At 43.4% G+C, this 19,223-nt stretch overlaps 1 protein-coding gene across 9 annotated transcripts in view; it reads right to left on the reverse strand.

Moving 5' to 3' along the window:
- Positions 1 to 19,223, reverse strand: part of RGS6 (regulator of G protein signaling 6) — a 293,323-nt gene that overhangs the window by 81,230 nt on the left and 192,870 nt on the right. Inside the window, exon 1 of one of the 9 annotated variants that reach the window (XM_062630850.1) lies at positions 7,742 to 7,830. The exons of the other annotated variants lie outside the window; for them this stretch is intronic. The gene's annotated coding sequence lies outside the window, so the exon portion shown is untranslated. Of the gene's footprint in view, positions 1 to 7,741; positions 7,831 to 19,223 lie in introns of those variants that run through there. 9 annotated transcript variants of the gene reach the window in all.

The raw sequence follows: 19,223 nt of genomic DNA on the forward strand, positions 1-19,223 counted from the left end.
TTTGGCTCAGCATCCTGAGCTGGCAAGCACTGACGTGTGGAAGCCCATACACAGGACATGGGACGTCTCGTGTTTCCCATCTATTGTTGCCCTTATCTCACAATGCTCACTATGACAGTGACCAAGTAGTAAAATCTGCCCTTTCTCATGGGAGTTGCTAAGCTGACCCCTGATCACTGGATGCCAACCAGAAGCTTTGCACCTCAGACTGTTCACAGCCTCACACTGCACTGACAAATACTAACACTGAAGAAAGTGAGGTCTTAAAAAATACTTTAAAACCACCATCTGATCACGTTATGAAAGAATGTCATAAATACGTATCTAAAGGAAGAGACACAAGATTGCTTAGTTATTTCCTGACTCTTTCCAGAGTTAGTGTAAGCATTATATTATCTGAACATATTTTAATGCTTTAAAAAAAAACCCTGTATTTTTGCATGGAATGGTTTTTTTTTAATTATTATTATTTTACAAAAGGAATAAAAATGTGAAATGTTCAGCTCTTCCCTAGACCTTACCTACACACTCCAGTTTCTCTCATCAGTCACTTCCAAACTCAAGGTCCAGAGTCTTTTCATGCAAGGGTGAAAATGTGTTCTCCTTCCTGTCACTTCATTCTCAAAAAGAAATTTTAGCACCAGATTTTCCAAACAATTTGCTCTTTAAATATTTCTACCAGAAAAGCAAGACTGGGAGAAAAAAGAATTAAATCACAAGCAGTCAAAATGACATAAGAATACATGCATAGGTGTATGAGCAGCCGCTCAAGCTGCTCTTTACTCTGCCAATCACAGCAATCACATATTAAATGAAAATAATGTGTTTTGGCCCCACTCAAACATCATTGAGTCCTTGGTAAATCTGGGACAAAAAAGTTAATTAATTATTTGCACTTTTACCAGTGGGCTTGCAAAAACAAACATATGAACAACATTTCAGGGGGCAAAAAGATTTCATAACAAAAGTTTTCATGGCCTCCAGCACTCCCTGCTACAATTTCTCTTACAGAGTCCCCCACTGACTTCCACAGTGTTTTCACCTAGCTTGGAAGTACAGACTCCTGCTCGCAGGAGGGATTTAATGCAAAGTGTCAATTTTTATGGTAGAGGAAAAAAAAAAAAAAGAATGAAGTTGGTGTCTCCCTGGTATCTGTTACAAATATTGGGGAAGCACCTTATCGAATTTGCCTACAAAAAGCATATAAATAAATACCAATGCCATCTAAAAAATATCTCAGCAGTTGACTCAGAAAATGTGGTAATTGCAGCTCTCCTCCATCAGCATGTGGTAATTGCACCACTCAGTGTCAGCAAGGAGCATCATCAAAGCTACAACAGCTTAAGGAGCATTATCAAAGCCACAACACTTTAGAGCTTCTAGCAATTTTCCTTTACGTTATATTCACTTTAAATCTTGTTTGTGAATTTTTAACAATCATTAGAAGCAGGAGTGTTAACCCCTTTTTGATCAAAGCAGCCGAAGTTTCTAAGGGGTCTTTTTGTTCATTGTAACTTTCGGGTGTTTGAATTTACAATTTACTTTTCTTGCAATAAAAACATTGAAAATATAATACTTTGTGTGAAGTTAGAATGATACTTGGTGGGAAGCTGGAAAACAGCACATGGAGCTAAGCTATGTGTGAACATTCCAGGATGATAAAACAATGATAAGGACAGAGTATTTGTAAATTTAACAGGTTCACAATCTCTGATCCTTTGCGTTTTCCTGACAAGGGTGTTATTTGTCTCAGTGTTTGGGCTGATATGACATTAGAACCATTTCTCCATCCCTCCTCTGTCTCTTTTACTAAGTGCTATCTATAGAAAGTTGTCCAGTATGCTTGCCCATTTATACCAAATGTTGGCATTTCACAGATGAGTCCCATATAAATACTAATAATTTGGTTTTGTGTGTTGCTTGTGAACTTAGGAAGCACTCTATACCTCCACTGCATAGATGTCCATATCTGTGTAAAAAAAACCCAAAACATATAAGAATCATATTTATCAAAGGTCAATTAAAAATAATAATGCTGATGTTTGATTCATGCACATTCTAGCCCCTGACACTGAGGCCCTAAAGCAAAATTAACAGCAAGTCTATTAATAAATGCTTTCACAAAAGGGAGTCATGACCCAGACTTGTGTCTGCAGTGCAAGGTGTTGACAGACACTTGTGGTGCAGGGAGAGTGACAGAAGATAGCCTTCCCAGGAGAGAGAAAATGCCACAGGTTTCTATAGCCATGATGGGATAGGGAGATGAGCAGCAGGGAGCGAGACCAGTTAGAGGTCAACACACCAGAGTTGCAGAGCTGTTATGTGCTCTCACAAGGAATTGAACGGAATATCTAACAACTGAGTGTTAATGCACTTTGAAATAGCTTACAAAGTAATGGGCTGTAAATTCACAATTTAGCCATCAGCACTGCAGTGTAAATTTGATCTTTCTTTCAAATATATATATGTAATGCACACACAAAAAAATCACTCCTGCCTACATTTTAAATATAGATGGATATAAAAGATGAAAGATGGAGATTTGGGTTTGCAAACTCCAAATTCCCTGTGTACCCTGTTAGTAGCTCTTTCTTCTGAACTGCTCTTTGGAGCCGCTTCTGCCTTCTCATCATATGGGCCAGACTACCACAGTGCACATACCCTCTATAATGCAGACTCGTAGAGGGAGATTTTCACTAGGCAAGAATCAATAAATTATTAGACATGACAGCTCAGAGTGATGTGTGGGCTCATTTACCCAGGTAAAGATAAATTAGATCATAAGATATCATGGCCAGACTGTTTCTGTTACGATGCTGATCATCTAAAAATAGCTCAGGTAACTTTACAAAGTGTGAAAGCAAGTAGCAGAAGACAGACCCAAAGACAGGCTTCTGACTTGTAATACCCTCCCATCAACACTGTTTAAAAACAGTCATTCAGCTCTGAGGAGAAGAAGGATGCCCACTAGCTGAGAGCCCTAGATTTAAAATGATCACTCTACAGTGGTATTAGTAAGGCTGAGTTAGCAAACCTCTGAATGGATGCACAGCTAATCCCAATGAAAGAGGTCTGCCAGGACAGTTTAAACGAGGTACTCAACTGGAAAAAAGTTACACCAGCAAAAGATCTTTTTGCAGTTGACCTGCACCGATACAAAGTGCTTGGTGCCACACCAGCCCCAGACTTGTATTCCCTCCACTTTGAAAGAGCTGTGTCATGTCAGCCCTGCCCTTGCACCGGATGCTCAGCATGTTACTCAGTAGCCTTACCACAGGAGAAACTACACTGACTTAATTGTGCTAAATGTTCCTCACCTGCCTTGGAAAAACTGAGCTGCTATCAGTGCTATCTACAGACAGGCCTGGCATCAATAAGCATGCTGATAGACCCAAGTACACACACACAAGCACCCTCCAGAGCTCAGAATGTACCGTAACCCCCTTTGCAGTGTAATTCCCCCTTTGCAGCTTTGCTTGGCTAGAACTTGGCCTGCTCGAAATTAATGACATTGTGTGACTTGTGCCCAGACCTTGTTCTGTCCTCAAATGCAACTCTGAACAAACAGCTGGTACTACAACTATGGGAGGAAATCCAAAATAAAGGAAATCAACAATCCCATCCTTTGCGTCATCAAAACCTGTACCTGCTCCTCTTGTAACAGGCACAGAAGATGAGCACGCTGCCTTGAGAGCCATTATAAAGGTACACAAGATGAGGAAAGTTGTACCTTGCAGGCCTAGCCTCCCAGCAGCAGTAGTAACTGCTACAGGAAAGAGCTACAAGCATTTCCTTGTAGCATCAGAAGTTACTTCCTTTTACAAATCACTAAGAACTGTGGGTGTCTCAAGATGTACCTTTACACCTACAATTGATCATAAATTTGCAGTTGCTTTTCAGGCTGCTCTGCCTTTGTGTTACTCAGACTACTGAAGTGGCTCATGCAGCTTAGCAGTTTGGCGCTCTGCCACATAGTAGTGTTTAGATGCCATTCCTCACACTGTCAAAATGATTCGGCAACCCAACAGCAAGAGAAGCAACTCTGAGCACTGCTGGAAACTGGGCTATTGAAGATTCACACGTCAGATCCTGTTAGGGCTGAAACATTTGTACTGCTATGCAATTCATGTGCATAGCATTTAAATCAAGTCAACCCTTCTGACATTTCAATCATATTTTAGTATTTTTAATGGTGAATTTTCTTCTCCAGGAAAGAGGAAGATCAATAAAACATAGAAGGGAACTGGTGTATTTCAGCATGTGACTATCAGGTCACTTCACACCGAATCCTCATTCACAGAGTGGCTTTCAAAGGCTGTCACATCAAGGTCCTCCTTGCCCTCACCAGTGTCATAACAGTTTCCCTGCAAAGGTGTAAATGTTACTAACTGGTGCAAGACAGTAAAGTGCTCTGAAAGCTGCAGCATTTTAATGATTTTGGCACAAGGCTTGCTTACTAGGAGATCTGACTTTCTAGTCCTCACCTACAGCCAGTTCCTATGAATTTCCACAGTAATTCTGTTTGCAGCAGCACTCGATTTTTAAACCTTCTAAAGAGCTCTGGCCACAGCAGATCTCTCTTTCACAAAATCACACACTTCCATGTAAGCTGTGGCATCATTGCCTGTGTTCTTTATTATAGATAAGGATAATTAGCATAATCAAATTCTCTAAGAGATCAGATTCCTCCTGACATGTTGTTACTCTTTTCCCTCTTACTATTCAGGAAAGGCTGAGTACCATATGCACTATTCGTTTTTATGACAGTCACATCACGTGGAAAATTAAATAACCTGACATCTGTAGGTATTTTCCATCCAGGAGTTTATTGTGCTTAAAATTAAATAATAGGCACTGCATAGCTTCCCTCCTTCCCCCCTCCGTTTCCCTGTTAGGCCTTTCAATAGTGTATAATGCAGGGTGCACTGGTGCCCTGTATTGGTGCAGGAATCAGGAACAACTCTCTGGCAAGACTGCACATGCAAGTTCTTTTAGTCGAGGGTAATGCCAGATGAATTAAGATCATATAAGCAATTGCTGATTATTTACTTTCTGTCGTGCTAAACAAAGAGACAGTATTGGCACTAACATTAGAGACTGTATTTTAAACAGGGCTTCCCAAACCATGTGTTAAAAGTGCTTAAACTGGCAAGGAGCAACTGATTTTGTTGGCAACAGCTCATTCCTGCATTTCAAATTTGGGCAGAGATATAGACCAGTGGGAATTTAAAATGTGCAGAATGGTTTAATGGTAACACTGAAACGACCAACAGGCATAAATCTGTTAGCATTCATAATTAAGTAGCAAGTTCAAAATAGGCAAATTATTTGTTCTTTCTTGCATTTGATGGGATTTCACAGGACTGTACATAATAACAGAAGCAGAAAAAACAACCATCAGCTTCTCCTAAATACCTGTGCTATAAAATTGTATTTCCTGTCTGAAAATTCTTCAAGTTTATTTTGCCAAATGACCTCTGAAAGTAAGAAGCATTTTGAAAATCTGAAAGCTGCACTAAACAAGTATCATTCAGTTTAAATAATTGAATCTACTGTCAAAACAGTGTGGCTTAGAATTGCAAAATATCTGCTTATGAATTTCTTAAGTCATTCTTGTTTCCATGCTATGACAGAAGGAATCTAGGAAATTATTTTCCTTCCTTTCTTTTATTCTTTCCAAGAATTTGAAGACCAACATTTTATTCAACTCCTTTCAATGTAAGTATGGGTTTGGACTTAGAAAAACTGTTGGGCTGTTCTGAAGCAGTCATGATTTCAGATAGCAACAGGCCCTGAAAGTGGGATAGGCTCAGAACAGACACAGCTGCATAGTTGGTTGTTACCCAAGCAGGATCACAAAGCACAGCCTTCATAGAATAGAATCATAGAACCACAGAAACAATTAGGTTAAAAGAGACCTTTAAGATCATCAAGTCCAATCATGACCCCAAGACTGTCAAGTCCACCATTAAACCATGTCACTGAGGGCCTCATCTGCATGGCTTTTGAACGTGCTCAGGAGCAGTGATTCTATCACTGCCCTGGGCAACTACCTGATCACCCTCTACATGAACAAATTTTTCCTAATATCCAACCTAAACCTAGGCCATTGCTTCTTGTTCTACCACTTACTACCTGGGAGAGGAGACCAGCCACATCCTGGCTCCAGCCTCCTGTCAGGTATTTGTAGACAGCAGTAATGTCCCCCCTGAGCCTTCTCAAGACTAAACAGCCCCAGTTCTCGCAGCCATTCCTCATCACACTTGTGCCCTTCACCAGCTTCGTTGCCCTTCTTTGGACCTGCTTCGTAAAGCCCTTCATCAGGCAGGGAGGATCAGCCTTGTTCAAAGCAGCTCTCACTTCAGAGACTCCGTGGTGCAACACCCAACAGCAGTGGGACAAACCAGACAGTGCTGCTGCTTTCCAATTCCCATCCAGCAGTGCCTGGGGCTGAGGCCCAGCAGCTTCACTCACTTATTTCTGGAAACCTCAAGAGGGTAAGGGTACTTTGTCAGCTATCACCACTGATTCTTGACAAAACCCAGTCTGGTACTGCTCTAGAAATACACTGCTGGGCATACCAGCTCCTCTGTGCACTCTGAAATCAGCCCTGTCGCAGAGGAAAAGCCTCAGAGCTCACAGTGTTTCTCAGCAGGTGCAGTTTGCCTTGGCAGATTTATACAAAACAGCCTTATAATGCAGTGATGCACATTCTGGTGCTTTTAGTTTCCACATAGGTAAAACTCAAAATCATCTCAATGTAAAGCAAAGCTCTTTTTCAAGCCAGCAACACTGCATTCAGTAAGGTCTCAGAAGTACTTTAATTCGTCAGAAGTTTAGGGAGAGGAGTCTTAAAATATCTTCAGAGAGCAGAGTTTCACAAGTGACTGAAGAAACTAGGACTATGTAAATACTTTATTAAAAATATTCCATTAATATTAAAATAATAATAATAAAAAAAGACAAATACATTTCACTTGTGCTCACAAGACTCTTACATTTGCTTTCCAGTAATAACAAGTGTTTCACATTTGCACTGTAACATCCTCAGGGGCCCGCCAGTAGGCGCTGGGCAAATCCAGAGTCAGTCCAGCCTCTGAATGTCATCGGGAGTAAAATGACTGACAGGGCTGTCAGAGCAACAGTTTCGTTTCAACGAGCATTGATGGAAAGCAGACTCTGGTGTGGCAGATGCCAGAATATCTACTTTAGAAACCTACTTTACACAGTACACTGGTCAGGGACACAGGACAGAGACCACACCACAGGGATTTCACGGCTAAACAGCACCTTTTACAATGAAAACAAATCTTCCCGGGATTACAAACATTCTTAAAATGCCTTCAGATCACATGCTCATTGAAACGCATGTTGCTCCTTTCCTCGTTTCACCTTATGCCATTTCCCTTGCCCAGGCCTCTGGGTAGCAGCGGGGAGGCTGAGCATCAGTCCCGACAGCTTCTGGAGAGCCGAGCAAGGTCCTCCACAGCCCCGGGACATAGCTGGTCACGGCTGGGCTCGGGCAGGCACGTCCCAACGCGGCCAGGAGGTGGGGGTGTTGCCCATGGAATGGGAGGCAGCTCGCTGCGGCTTGCTCAGTGCCTTGCGCCTGGACGGGAAAGCGAATGGGAACGGGGACGGGAATGGACGGCAGCACCGCGGGGTCGGCAGCCACGGCCACCGGCCCTCTTGCGGTCACAGCCAGCCGGCCTGACCCCAAACCCTCTGGACGGCAGCTTACCGGGCGGTGCAAGGGGGAGGCAAGGTCGCTGCTGGAATCCGACGGAGCCCGCAGTGATCTTAAGGTGCCACTACTTTTGCCGGTAATGACAGGAAACACGGGCTCCAGGAGGAAAGGAGCAGGCACCGTCCTCCCCCTGCCCCGGGAGAAACACAGCAGAGAGGGGGACACCATCTCAGCTGAAGTTACTCACAGTGTATATAAGACGTGAGATGAAAAGGTCCCAGGAAATCATGGGAATTATCTGGGTTGGAAGAGCCCTTAAAGATCATCTAGTTCCAACCCCTGCCATGGGCAGGAACACCTTCCACTAGACCAGGTTGCTCAAAGCCCCATCCAACCTGGCTTTCAACACTTCCAGAACATGCAGAATTTCAAGATCACAGTAAAATACAACAGGTCACACTGTCAGGTTGTATCTGAAAACAGGCGTGGAAAAGCAGAGGAAGGAAAGGCCTTATTTATCTTATGTTTATTTCTCACTCTCATCTCAGGACCACACGCTCATGAGGAACACTCAGATGTGTGGTAAGCTTTTCAACCATAGTGAGTCATCATCATCTCGCACCAGTAGTGCCCGAGAACTAGTTGAGTCTATGATTCTAACAGTTGATTCTATGAAAGATGGCAACAGGGTGGGCATGGAGCTCCGGTCACTCCACTGTCAATCCTAGAGCTGCCCAGCAGCATCTATCCCAGTGCAACCAGCTTACCAGCCTTCCCCCAGAATAAAGACAGGTACACATGGAAGTTCTTGTGAGCCCAAGTGGGAATTCCAAAAGCTGTATCACTGGGGAGATAAGGGTAATCTTTTCTGTGGATCTCAGAAATGCAGTCCTTCCTCGGGAGCACAGGTTAGAGAGTTATTTGCTGGATTGCTCATTGTATGGTTCCCACTGCAAGAACAAGCATGCAAGTGATGTTTGGAAGGTGCGGAACCAAAAATCCCGCTGTACAAAAGCAAGGAAACTCAGTGATAGTTAATCATGACACATGCTAAATATAATAATACTGACTACATGTATCAAAATTATAAATATTACACAGATCTCAATACAAAATACTCTTCCAAAGGCCATATAAGAAATAAATAAATCACAAAGCAAATCAACTCTGATGTAGCAAAGGCATGCCAAGTGGCCTTGTGTTTTCCAGCAAAACATATGACTACCAAGTCTCAAACCAAGAGTAGTACTGGAAAAGAACTGTCTTCCGTAATCCTTTCTTGGATCTGTCCTCTCAGGACTCCCAGGCTAGATATCTCAACCACAAAATGAAGTATAATTGAGAAATTATAAAGGCTCTTATGCTATTTTTAAAAGTCAGCTAGCATTGACCGTTCTTCCCTTACTCTTAGCCCCATCAGCTGCACATTTTATTATCAATATTTACTGACAAAAAGGGTAAGAGAGACACAATACCTATGGCTCCAGCTAAAAGCAAAGCACAGGGAAGAACCCTGCAAAAATTCTCCCAGACTACCCCTATGCCAAAACTCCCTGTAGCAACCTCACAGGGATTGGGAGAATACCTCCTCTTGGCCACTTGGCATTACCAAGGGGAGTGTCAACAACTGCAATTTTTCTGGGTTTTTCCTTAAAGAGTTAAATTGCAAGCCATGGATCAGCACACACTCAGGCAATCCTGAAAGAATTTTTAGAAAAAATTCTGAGATAAAATATTCAAGGAAAGCCAACTTCTTCTATTCTGTCTTTCCTCCTCCTTCCCCTGGTGATGTATGTAGAATAACCCTGTGGCAATACCTCATATTCCTTGGTCAAAACCTGCAAATTTTCTTTAGCCAATTGCAATCACACCACCCTACCAGCGCTGGCTGTGCCTCCTCCTCCCTCACTGTGGGTTTTATACCAACTTCACTGCTAATGGCACTGTCACAGTTCTACTGAAGCCAGTCAGAAGCTTGGTTGGTCAATATTTACAATCATGGTATCTCACAACTCAGTAGATTCTGTCCAACTTAGTGATTCATTCTGAAATAAACTTCTCAGTTTCACACTGATTAGCTTTAGCTTATCCTGCACGTACAAAGGCAAGTACAGATCCACAGATTTGCACTTTCTCCTCCATCTGCTCAGGTTGTTCCACCCCTGCAGTTACAACAGAGACAGAGTAGAAGTGCATGAAGGAAACATATAAGGAGCAAGAGTACAGGCTTGTTAAAAACAGTCACAAGGATTAAAAACATAGATGATGAAAACAATGGTAGGTATGCAAAAATAAATTACAATAAATTAAAAACATAAACCACCATACAACTTCATAGTGTGTTGAACACATGAACACATAGTATGTTGAACACATGAACACATAGTGTGTTGAACACTATGAGTACTAATTCCTGCCAATGGAGTTCCCCAGTGTTACCCTCCTGTGCAGAGTCCTTCCTCTGTAAATGCTCATTTTTGGTTTTATTTTCACAGTCTGAAACCTGTCAGTGCTTTGCAAATTTTGCTAGCATTATACCCAGAACAAACCACAGTAGGCCCCAAGGCAGGTAGCTCAGGATATTGTTTCCAACCAGAGAGAGCAAACTGAAAGGGCAATATTTACATCCTTTTGACAGCTTACTCACAGACTGTCCCGTGCAAATATCATCAGTCTACAAGGCCATGCAAATTTGAAATCAAGATCCCAACGAAGTAACTTTATCATTATGAGATATTACTCAGTATTTACAGTATCACAGTATCACAGTATGCTAGAGATTGGAAGGGACCTCAAAAGATCATCTAGTCCAATCCCCCTGCCGGAGCAGGAACACCTAGATAATGTTACACAGGAATGTGTCCAGGCGGGTTTTGAATGTCCCCAGGGAAGGAGACTCCACAACCTCCCTGGGCAGCCTGTTCCAGTGTTCCGTCACCCTCACTGAGAAGAGGTTTCTTCTCAAGTTTAAGTGGAACCTCTTGTGTTCCAGTTTGTACCCATTACCCCTTGTCCTATCATTGTTTGCCACTGAGTAGAGCCTGGCTCCATCCTCGTGACACTCCCCCTTTATATATTTGTATACACTAATAAGGTCACCCCTCAGTCTCCTCTTCTCCAAACTGTAGAGACCCAGCTCCCTCATAAGGGAGTCTCCCTCACTCTCTCCAGCAGGCAGAGAGGGGCCCAGAACTGGACACAATATTCCAGATGGGGTCTCACCAGGGCAGAGTAGAGGGGAAGGAGGACCTCTCTCGACCTACTAACCACCGCCCTTCTAATACACCCCAGGATGCCATTGGCCTTCTTGGCCACAAGGACACAGTGTTGGCTCATGGTCATCCTGTCGTCCACTAGGACCCCCAGGTCCCTCTCCCCTACACTGCTCTCTAGCAGGTCGTTCCCCAGCCTATACTGGAACCTGGGGTTGTTCCTGCCCAGATGCAGGACTCTACACTTCCCCTTGTTATATTTCATCCAGTTATTCCCTGCCCAATTTTTTTTTGTTTGGTACTGTCTCATTATCCTTCTTTGATTTGGTTAGTAATAAATTAAACCAATTGCCCCAAGTCCAGAGCATTTCACCTGTGATGGTACTAGGCGAGTGATGTCCCTGTCCTTATCTCGACCCACAAGCCTTTCGTTACACATCCTCTCCCCTGTCCAGCTGAGGAGTGGAAGTGATAGAGCAGCTTTGGTGGGAAGCTTACCTCCAACCCAGGTCAATCTGCTACAATACCAGTCAAAATGGACATCACAGAAGCCTGCAGAAAAATCCAAGAAAGGCCAACAAATTTGTGGCCTCTCATGAGTATGCCATCAACAGAACAAAAAGAAAAAAAAAAGACACAAAATTCCAACATTGTACAAAAAATCAGTGCAAAATACTGATTTTAACATGCTAAATTACTCTGCTTTTAATTAAGCCCATGGAAGACAGAACTCTGCCCCCCAATCTAGACAGGGAAGTCAAAGGAGAACAGATTTTCCCATCATTTGAAATGTAAACACAGAATAGCAAGGATGTGTTTATTCCACGACTATTTCAGATGTAAGTTTGCAGAAAACTGACTGATTCAGGATATGCAATCAAGTCCAGGAAGCAGAGCAGTGACAGCAAAGCAGAAAAGCATACAGGAAGCTTACCCATGGCAACAATGAAAGTTCTCAAGCATTTGCAGGTGCTCAGGAACAAGACAACTGTTGGTAATGCCCATCTGAAACACTACTTGCAGACATGGCCAGCTTATGCCTTTTGGGCCACATGGCACTCATGAGCGATTGAAGTAAGGTTCCCAGCCTGGGGGACTCCCTTGCACAGGAGCTTCTAGATCACCCAAATTGCTATCTGCAGGAGAAAGAGTGCCTACACTGTTGGACTGTCATCAGAGCCAGCACAGGGATGTGGGTCATGGGAGGTTATGGGCACATCTACCTGCTAATTATTCTTCCAACTCTTACACTTCTGAGGCTTACAAAATGTGGTCAGGAAGTTAGCTGCCTCTAGTTTTTTGGTGTAATCCTGTCTACCAGAGCTGCCTGTCTAGCACTGTGAACGCTTTGACCTGTCACTACACCAAGCTGTACTTGGTTGGGCAATAGCTGGTTGGGCTAAGTTCCAGTTTTAGGGAAGAATATAACTACCTATAAATATAGACCAGTTTGACCGTAATAAATTCCATCCTGAAGAGACCAAGAGCTCCATACAAAGCTACAACATCCCTGCCAAAGCACATGACAATGAAAACAGCCATACTGTCATGGGGCTTAATTGCATTCTTAGCATTAAAAATAACATAAGAAAAGTTGATCTATAGCAACAACAAAGAGGGCTTTTATCTTTTTTTGTAGAAAGGATAATCAGTAGCTATCAGGAACAGAGATAAGCAGGTCCCCATTTGGCTTAGATTCAACTAGATTTATTTTCTTTTCCAGTTAGATACCTTCAATCTTATCATCTGGTTATTAAATGCACATTTTTGTCTTAAACCTATTTTACAGTAATTATATGGATTATGCTGATTTAGAATGCTCCCTTTTATGAAACTAAATTGTTGGGTATTTGTATGCTGTCTGTAATTTGATATTGTAAAGTAGTAATTCTGAAAGCAAAACAATGCACCTCCTTGCCTACTGCTCTTCTCTCTAATTGTTTGCATCCCTTCACCTCCCTGAATACATAGCCATGGACATTTCCCTTGGATTATCACTGGGCCATGGCAGCCTAATAAATACCCATTCATGCTTTTGAGAATTACCCCTAGATAGATTTGTTACATCTTTTGATTATAAAGGATGTCAACCCCAGACAAAATTCCAATGCAGTAAAGTTTGCTATGCAAGGGGACAAGACAGGATGAACTTTGTGAGTAACTCCCTCCTTTAGCAAACAGAGGCAGAATTAGAGTCTCAGTCTGGCTGATCAGGTACTGCCAAGTGACACAGCTGAAGAGCAGATGCTATCTTCCTTTAATTTAGTAAAGCCAGCAAGATGGCTCAACAAACCCATGCAGACATGACACAAACCAGCTGTCGGTTTTATGTCTCACTGGGGCAGCATATTAATCTATCTCTCTCAGTACCACCTGCAAAGGACACCCCTCCTATTTTACAGGGGAAACCTCCAGGTCCATGTGTATGATCTCCATTACCCAGAGGTAGCCTGAAGTGAAAACATGTAATTAGAGGTGACCATAACAATCAAGATGTGATGGCTTTACAGCCTCCCCTTTTATACCCTCAAGCTCCCCTTCCCATGTGCTGTCATGCCACACATTAGAGTACATCTCCTCTAAACCTTGAGACATGGGGATTTTTAATCTGCCTCTGCCTAGGACCCTGCTTGCAGTGTCTCCATCCTTCTAGCAGCCATAACAAGAAAAGGGACAGACTTGTACCTAGGTCTCTATGTTCACCTTCACTACAGCCTTTGTGTCTAACACCAGGCAAGTTACACTTTTGTCTTCACTAATTCATGAATGGATATAATAAAATCTCAGAGGTTGCTGTCAAGCTGCACTGTTTAGCACTGTAAGAGGCAGAAAGCCCATACAAAACCACAGGCAAAGAGCTCAGCTGCTTGTGTCTGACTTAACTGCTTCACTGGTGAGTTAAAGTGGTTAATCCTAGGTTTTCATTCCTGGAAATGAAAGGCACTCGAAACACACAGCGGCTTTCTGAAAGCACCCCTTTGATTATCATCAGTGTACCTGGTTATGCAGGTTGCAAGGGGCTTCTTCGAGCCCAAGAAATGGCAGAGAAGAAAGTGTGAATCTGGCAGAAGATGACACCAGTAGGTGGTGGGGGTTAATAGTATCATGCGCAGAATGAAATGATTGTGGGCTTTAAGCAGACCACAGTGGATGAGGCTGCACAGAACCTGCTGACTGGGGAACGTACCACACACAGTACAGAAAGAGCAGAGGGGGAATGAAGGGTGATCTGGAAGGAGGAGCAGCAGGATTTCTTCATTTTAAAAATGAATCATTTTTTAAAGGTGTTAGTAAGGCACCTACTATAGTACACAGACACAAGTCTCTAACAAACTGTCTCTAACACAGACAACCCCTCTTCCATGAACAGACTAGCCCAGTAATCCCAGGAAAGATGAGTGGGGGGTGACAAAACCAGATGTCAAGATCTTTTCTTTTGACAGCATGGGCCCTAATAAATAGAGCAAACGCCATTTTAACAACATCAGTCACAGACTGAGAAACTTCCATCCTGACACTTGCATATGCAAAGAGTTTTTTTTCTTAGTCTCATACTCCATACCCCCGTCACCAGAGCGATTTTGCAGTGCTCTCAATCTGCTTCTCTAGTATTGGTACTATTTTAACTCATGTAATGTCTCTGTTTCAGAAAATGCTCTGTGGCCTGAGACTATTTTGAAGAAAATTCCTGCAACCCATCCCTGAATCTATCCAAACGAGTAACAAATCCTTTGATTGCTGAAGATAGGCAATGAAATGGAATTTAGTCTTGACATTTCTAGATTAAACAGTTGACAGACAAGGACCAGAGGACTCAATGGCACAGAGGACAGCTCCTTCCCAAGGTGTGCCTAAACTAAGAGAGTCTAGATGCATGAATGAGAGCTCACCAGAGCTAAAGAAGTTTGTCACAGCAGAGGTAGAAACCCAAATTTTACATGATTCAGTTGAAGAATGCCAAGGCTGGAGGAAAACGCCGAGCTATTTCTACCTCCATGTCTCTATGGCTGCCCTCACGCTACTGTGGGTGTAATTACGTCAGATGCACAATCCTTTAATGGAAGGTGGAATTATTTAAGGAAAACAGCTGGCAAATTTAGAGCTAAGTAGGAGCACAGAAATGGCAATGCTGAAATGAAGAGTGTGTCAGACATGACCCAGATACCTAATTAGAAGTTGTGCTCCAATCTGACTTCCACAGGGCTCAAGAAACAGGCTGACTGAATACATTGGAGAGGCTGCAAGAGGCACATTCCTCAGTTTATTGCTCTGATTGCATTAGATACTGTTCTGATATCCTCACTCTTCCTCAGCTTTAATGTCACAACCCTGACGAATTTGCCAGGAAAGCTGCCAGAGAGAGCGGCATTACAGAATAATAAGGCAAAGAACCTCATCTGCGAGCTTCGAGGGGGTGTCAAGGCTGCCAGAGAGCTTGCCCCAGCACTGAGAGGTAGGAGCTCAAGGCTCTGTGTCCATCCCCAGCCAACCTGCTCTGAGCCAGCAACCAGTCATAGGGAATGAGGAGCTGAAAGGAGAATGCTACTCCTCTGGGATGTTGGCTACGGTAACCCTTCTGCCTTGAACACCTCAGCCTAATGGGCCCTGCATCCCCAGGAAGCACTTAAGGAAAGAAAACTGTGGAACATGAAGGAATCTGCAAAACCTAAACACCACTGTCTTGAATTTATGTTCACATATAGAACAAGCACCTGCAGCCAAGTTCCAAGACACCGAAAGGATTAACAATATCAGGTAACAACACATTAATTAACAATGGCTCTGTGAATGTTAACTATGCTTAGTCAAAATTTTTTTAAAATACATCACTCTGCAAGAAAAAAAGCTCTGGCTATATTTATTTTATTTTTTCCCCACCAGGGCAGATAAATAGTTCCTCTATGGTTTTAAATAAAAGTATCCAAATACAGAAGAGGAATACACTCACAGATGTCTGCTCAGCTGTCTTGTACAAAAATAAGGGGAACCCACAGAGATCTTCAATTATCTGAATGAGTGAGACGATCCCCGTGGGACAGCCCATACAAGTTAATGGGGAAGAACAGTCTCCAAAGAAAGAGTGTAATGTGCCAGACTGCTTTCTTATTGTAGCCAAGACACAAAATAATGTTTGTAGACTAGGCATGCTTTTTATCTTGATGCTCAAGGACCCCTGCTGACAACAGAAGCAAAAAGCTGAACAGGGAACATACAAACTAGAAGTCATTGACAGAGATGGTGCTGAGATATGCTAGCGTAATACATAAAACATGGAAACTCATTAGTTTACTTATATATATCATGGATAAGAACAAAGATATAGCACTTACCAGAACCTTTCTTGATAGGCATCTTCCTGCTGGGAATTTGCACCCAGTAGGCAGATGAGTACCATGAGTGGTCAGTGTAGTGCTTCACATCTGCAGGGGAAGGCAGTTGTGGAGCTGGATCGGGGAGGTTATGCTACCCCCTACACTTGGCAGTAGCACAACAGTTAATGGTTCTGGTGCTCACAGTTCAAACAGGTTGTTACAAACTTCAGAAAGAGTCCGGGGAAAACATGAAAGAGCAATTAAAGGCCTGGGAGAAGTGCTCTGTAGTCAGACACACTTTCAGGGACACAATTTACTAAAAGTCCACAAACAGAAAGTGAAGTGGCTATTTCACTGCAGTGACTTAGTATCTTTTGGGGAAAACAAATACCTTCACTGTCAAACATAACGCTAGGTTCAATACTAGCAGGTGATCTGGATGAAGTCAAGACCAGAAAGAAGGAACAACTTTTGGGCATATTACTACTTCACAGGTGACAGCAACTTCTTTAAAGATTACGGCAGATTTTTTATGTGAAGCATTTTTAAAAGTGGATACTTTCCTGTAAGATCTACAGTTGCAAACAGGATTTGAGGCAGGGAAGCAAGTATGTAAGCAGACCTAACCAAAGGACCACCACAACCTAGTGCTGCGCAGGTCAGTGCAACAGGCAGAAGTCTCTATCCCTCCTCTCCTCTCTCAAGGGAGCATGTGTTGCACTTACAACAGTTTGAGGACCCACAAGACTTGTGAGCCTTTACACCTTGTTATTTATTGCTGGGCACATGGCTGCACTGTCTAAGCCTCCTCTGAGCACAACATAGTGCCCAGACACACCAAACTTATGGCACGCAAGTTTCTTAAATCAGTAAAAGGTGGCACACTGACAAGCTCATTTTCAAAGTTTTTCTGTTGTCTTTTTGGCTGTTTGTCGGTGGTGGGTTTTGTGTGTTTGTTTTTCTTTTGTTTGTTTCTTAATACAGTTTCAACCTGTGTGTTTTCAACTTCAAGGCAAATGTGCCTCTTCTTCCTCTCCAAGAAAGCAAGTCACTGCGTGCAGGACCCAGCACTCTTTGGAGCAATAAAATAAGCTCTTCCTACATAAAACAAACCAAACAACCAACCATAATGCAATATCCATGTAACAATGATGTAAATGATAAATAAAAGATGCTACAATGTAAAACTATTGTCATGGTTTAAACCCAGACAGATAGCTTGTTCACTCACTCCCAGTGAGTGGTGCCCACATCTCCCCCCCCGCCCCAGGGGCTCTCCTCTTCCCAGCTCCCAGAGGGATGGGGAGGAGAATCGGAAGAATGCAACTCCCACGGGTTGAGACAAGAACAGTCCAGTAACTAAGGTATAACACAAATCACTGCTGCTGCCACCAATGACGACAATGATAAGAGAAAATAAGAAGGGAAGAGACTACAACACCACCCACCGAAAAATGAGTCCGACCCAGAAGACCCCGTGTCCTTCCGGGTAACTTGATAGAGAGGGCTTACAATCGAACTGTAATTTGGGACGGGCATTCTCCAGAACCCCACTGCACCCGAGAAAGCTTGTGTTTCTTTCTTATTAGTTGGTGGAGACATTGCTGTTACCTTGTTGATCACATCTGTGGGGATCTGTCTACATCCATCTTGCCATTTTATTCCCCAAAATTGAATCTCCTGTGCAGGTCCCTTGATCTTACTCTGTTTTATGGCAAAACCGGCTTTCAGCAGGATTTGGATTATTTTCCTCCCATTCTCAAAGACTTCTTCCACTGTATTGCCCCACACAATATCATCAATTGTCCTGGGTTCAGCAGTAGCAGTCATTTTTCTCCTTCTTGGTAGCTGGTGCAGTGCTGTGTTTTGACTTTCAGCTTGGGAACAGAGCTGATAAAAATGATGTTTTGGTTTGGCCAAAGACTTTGTGAGCCCCATGCTCTGCCAGGGAGGAGGGGAAGCCAGGAGGAAGCAGACACAGGACACCTGACCCGAACTGACCAAAGAAGTATTCCATACCACAGCACATCATGCCCAGGATGTAACTGCACATACCCAGAAGGGCTGGGACTGCAGGGTTGAAGGTGGTATCTGTCGGTGCTTGGTCAGGCTGGGGGGGGGTGGGAGTGGGGGTGGTGAGGTGATGTATTCTCTTCCCTTGTTATTTCCTTTATCATTATTATTATTGGTGGTAGCAGTAGTGATTTGTGTTATACCTTAGTTACTAAACTGTTCTTATCTCAACCCGTGGGAGTTGCATTCTTTTCGATTCTCCTCTCCGTCCCTCCAGGAGTAGGGGGAGGGCAAGAAGGCGGGGGGGAAGTGAGTGAACGAGCTACCTGACTGGGTTTAAACCACAATTGCAGGTGTTCTGGAGCTTGCCCCTGTCCCAGTGCAGTCTGGATCAGTCCATGGAAAATAGTAGGGCTGTGTTTCCACCTCTGGGGCAGTCGGTTCCAAGTGAACTGGACACCCCTCCAAGTAAAAGCAAACTGTGGCCTGCACTCTGCTGCCAAAGGAATTGAGAAAAATGCATTGGCAATATCAATCGTGGCATACCACTTGGCTGCCTTTGACTCTAGTTCATACTGAAGTTCTAGCATGCCCGGTATGGCAGCACTCAATGGTGGTGTGACTTCATTCAGGCCACGACAGTCTACTGTTAGTCTCCATTCTCCATTAGACTTTCACACTGGCCATATGGGGCTATTAAAGGGTGAGTGGGTCCTGCTGATCACCCCCTGACTCTCCAGTCTACGGATCAGCTGATGGATGGGAATCAGGGAGTCTCGGTTGGTGCGATATTGCTGCCGGTGCATTGTTGTGGTTGCAATTGGCACTTGCTGTTCTTCGACCTTCAGCAACCCCACAGCAGAGGGATCTTCTGAGAGACCAGGCAAGGTGGACAGCTGCTCAATTTCCTCAGTCTCCAAAGCAGCAATACCAAAAGCCCACTGGTACCCTTTTGGGTCTTTGAAGTACCCTCTCTTGAGGTAGTCTATGCCGAGGATG

Source organism: Pezoporus occidentalis, unplaced genomic scaffold, assembly GCF_034315485.1.
Source record: "Pezoporus occidentalis ecotype Australia unplaced genomic scaffold, CSIRO_AGI_Poc_V1 ctg36, whole genome shotgun sequence".
Lineage (NCBI taxonomy): Eukaryota > Metazoa > Chordata > Aves > Psittaciformes > Psittacidae > Pezoporus > Pezoporus occidentalis.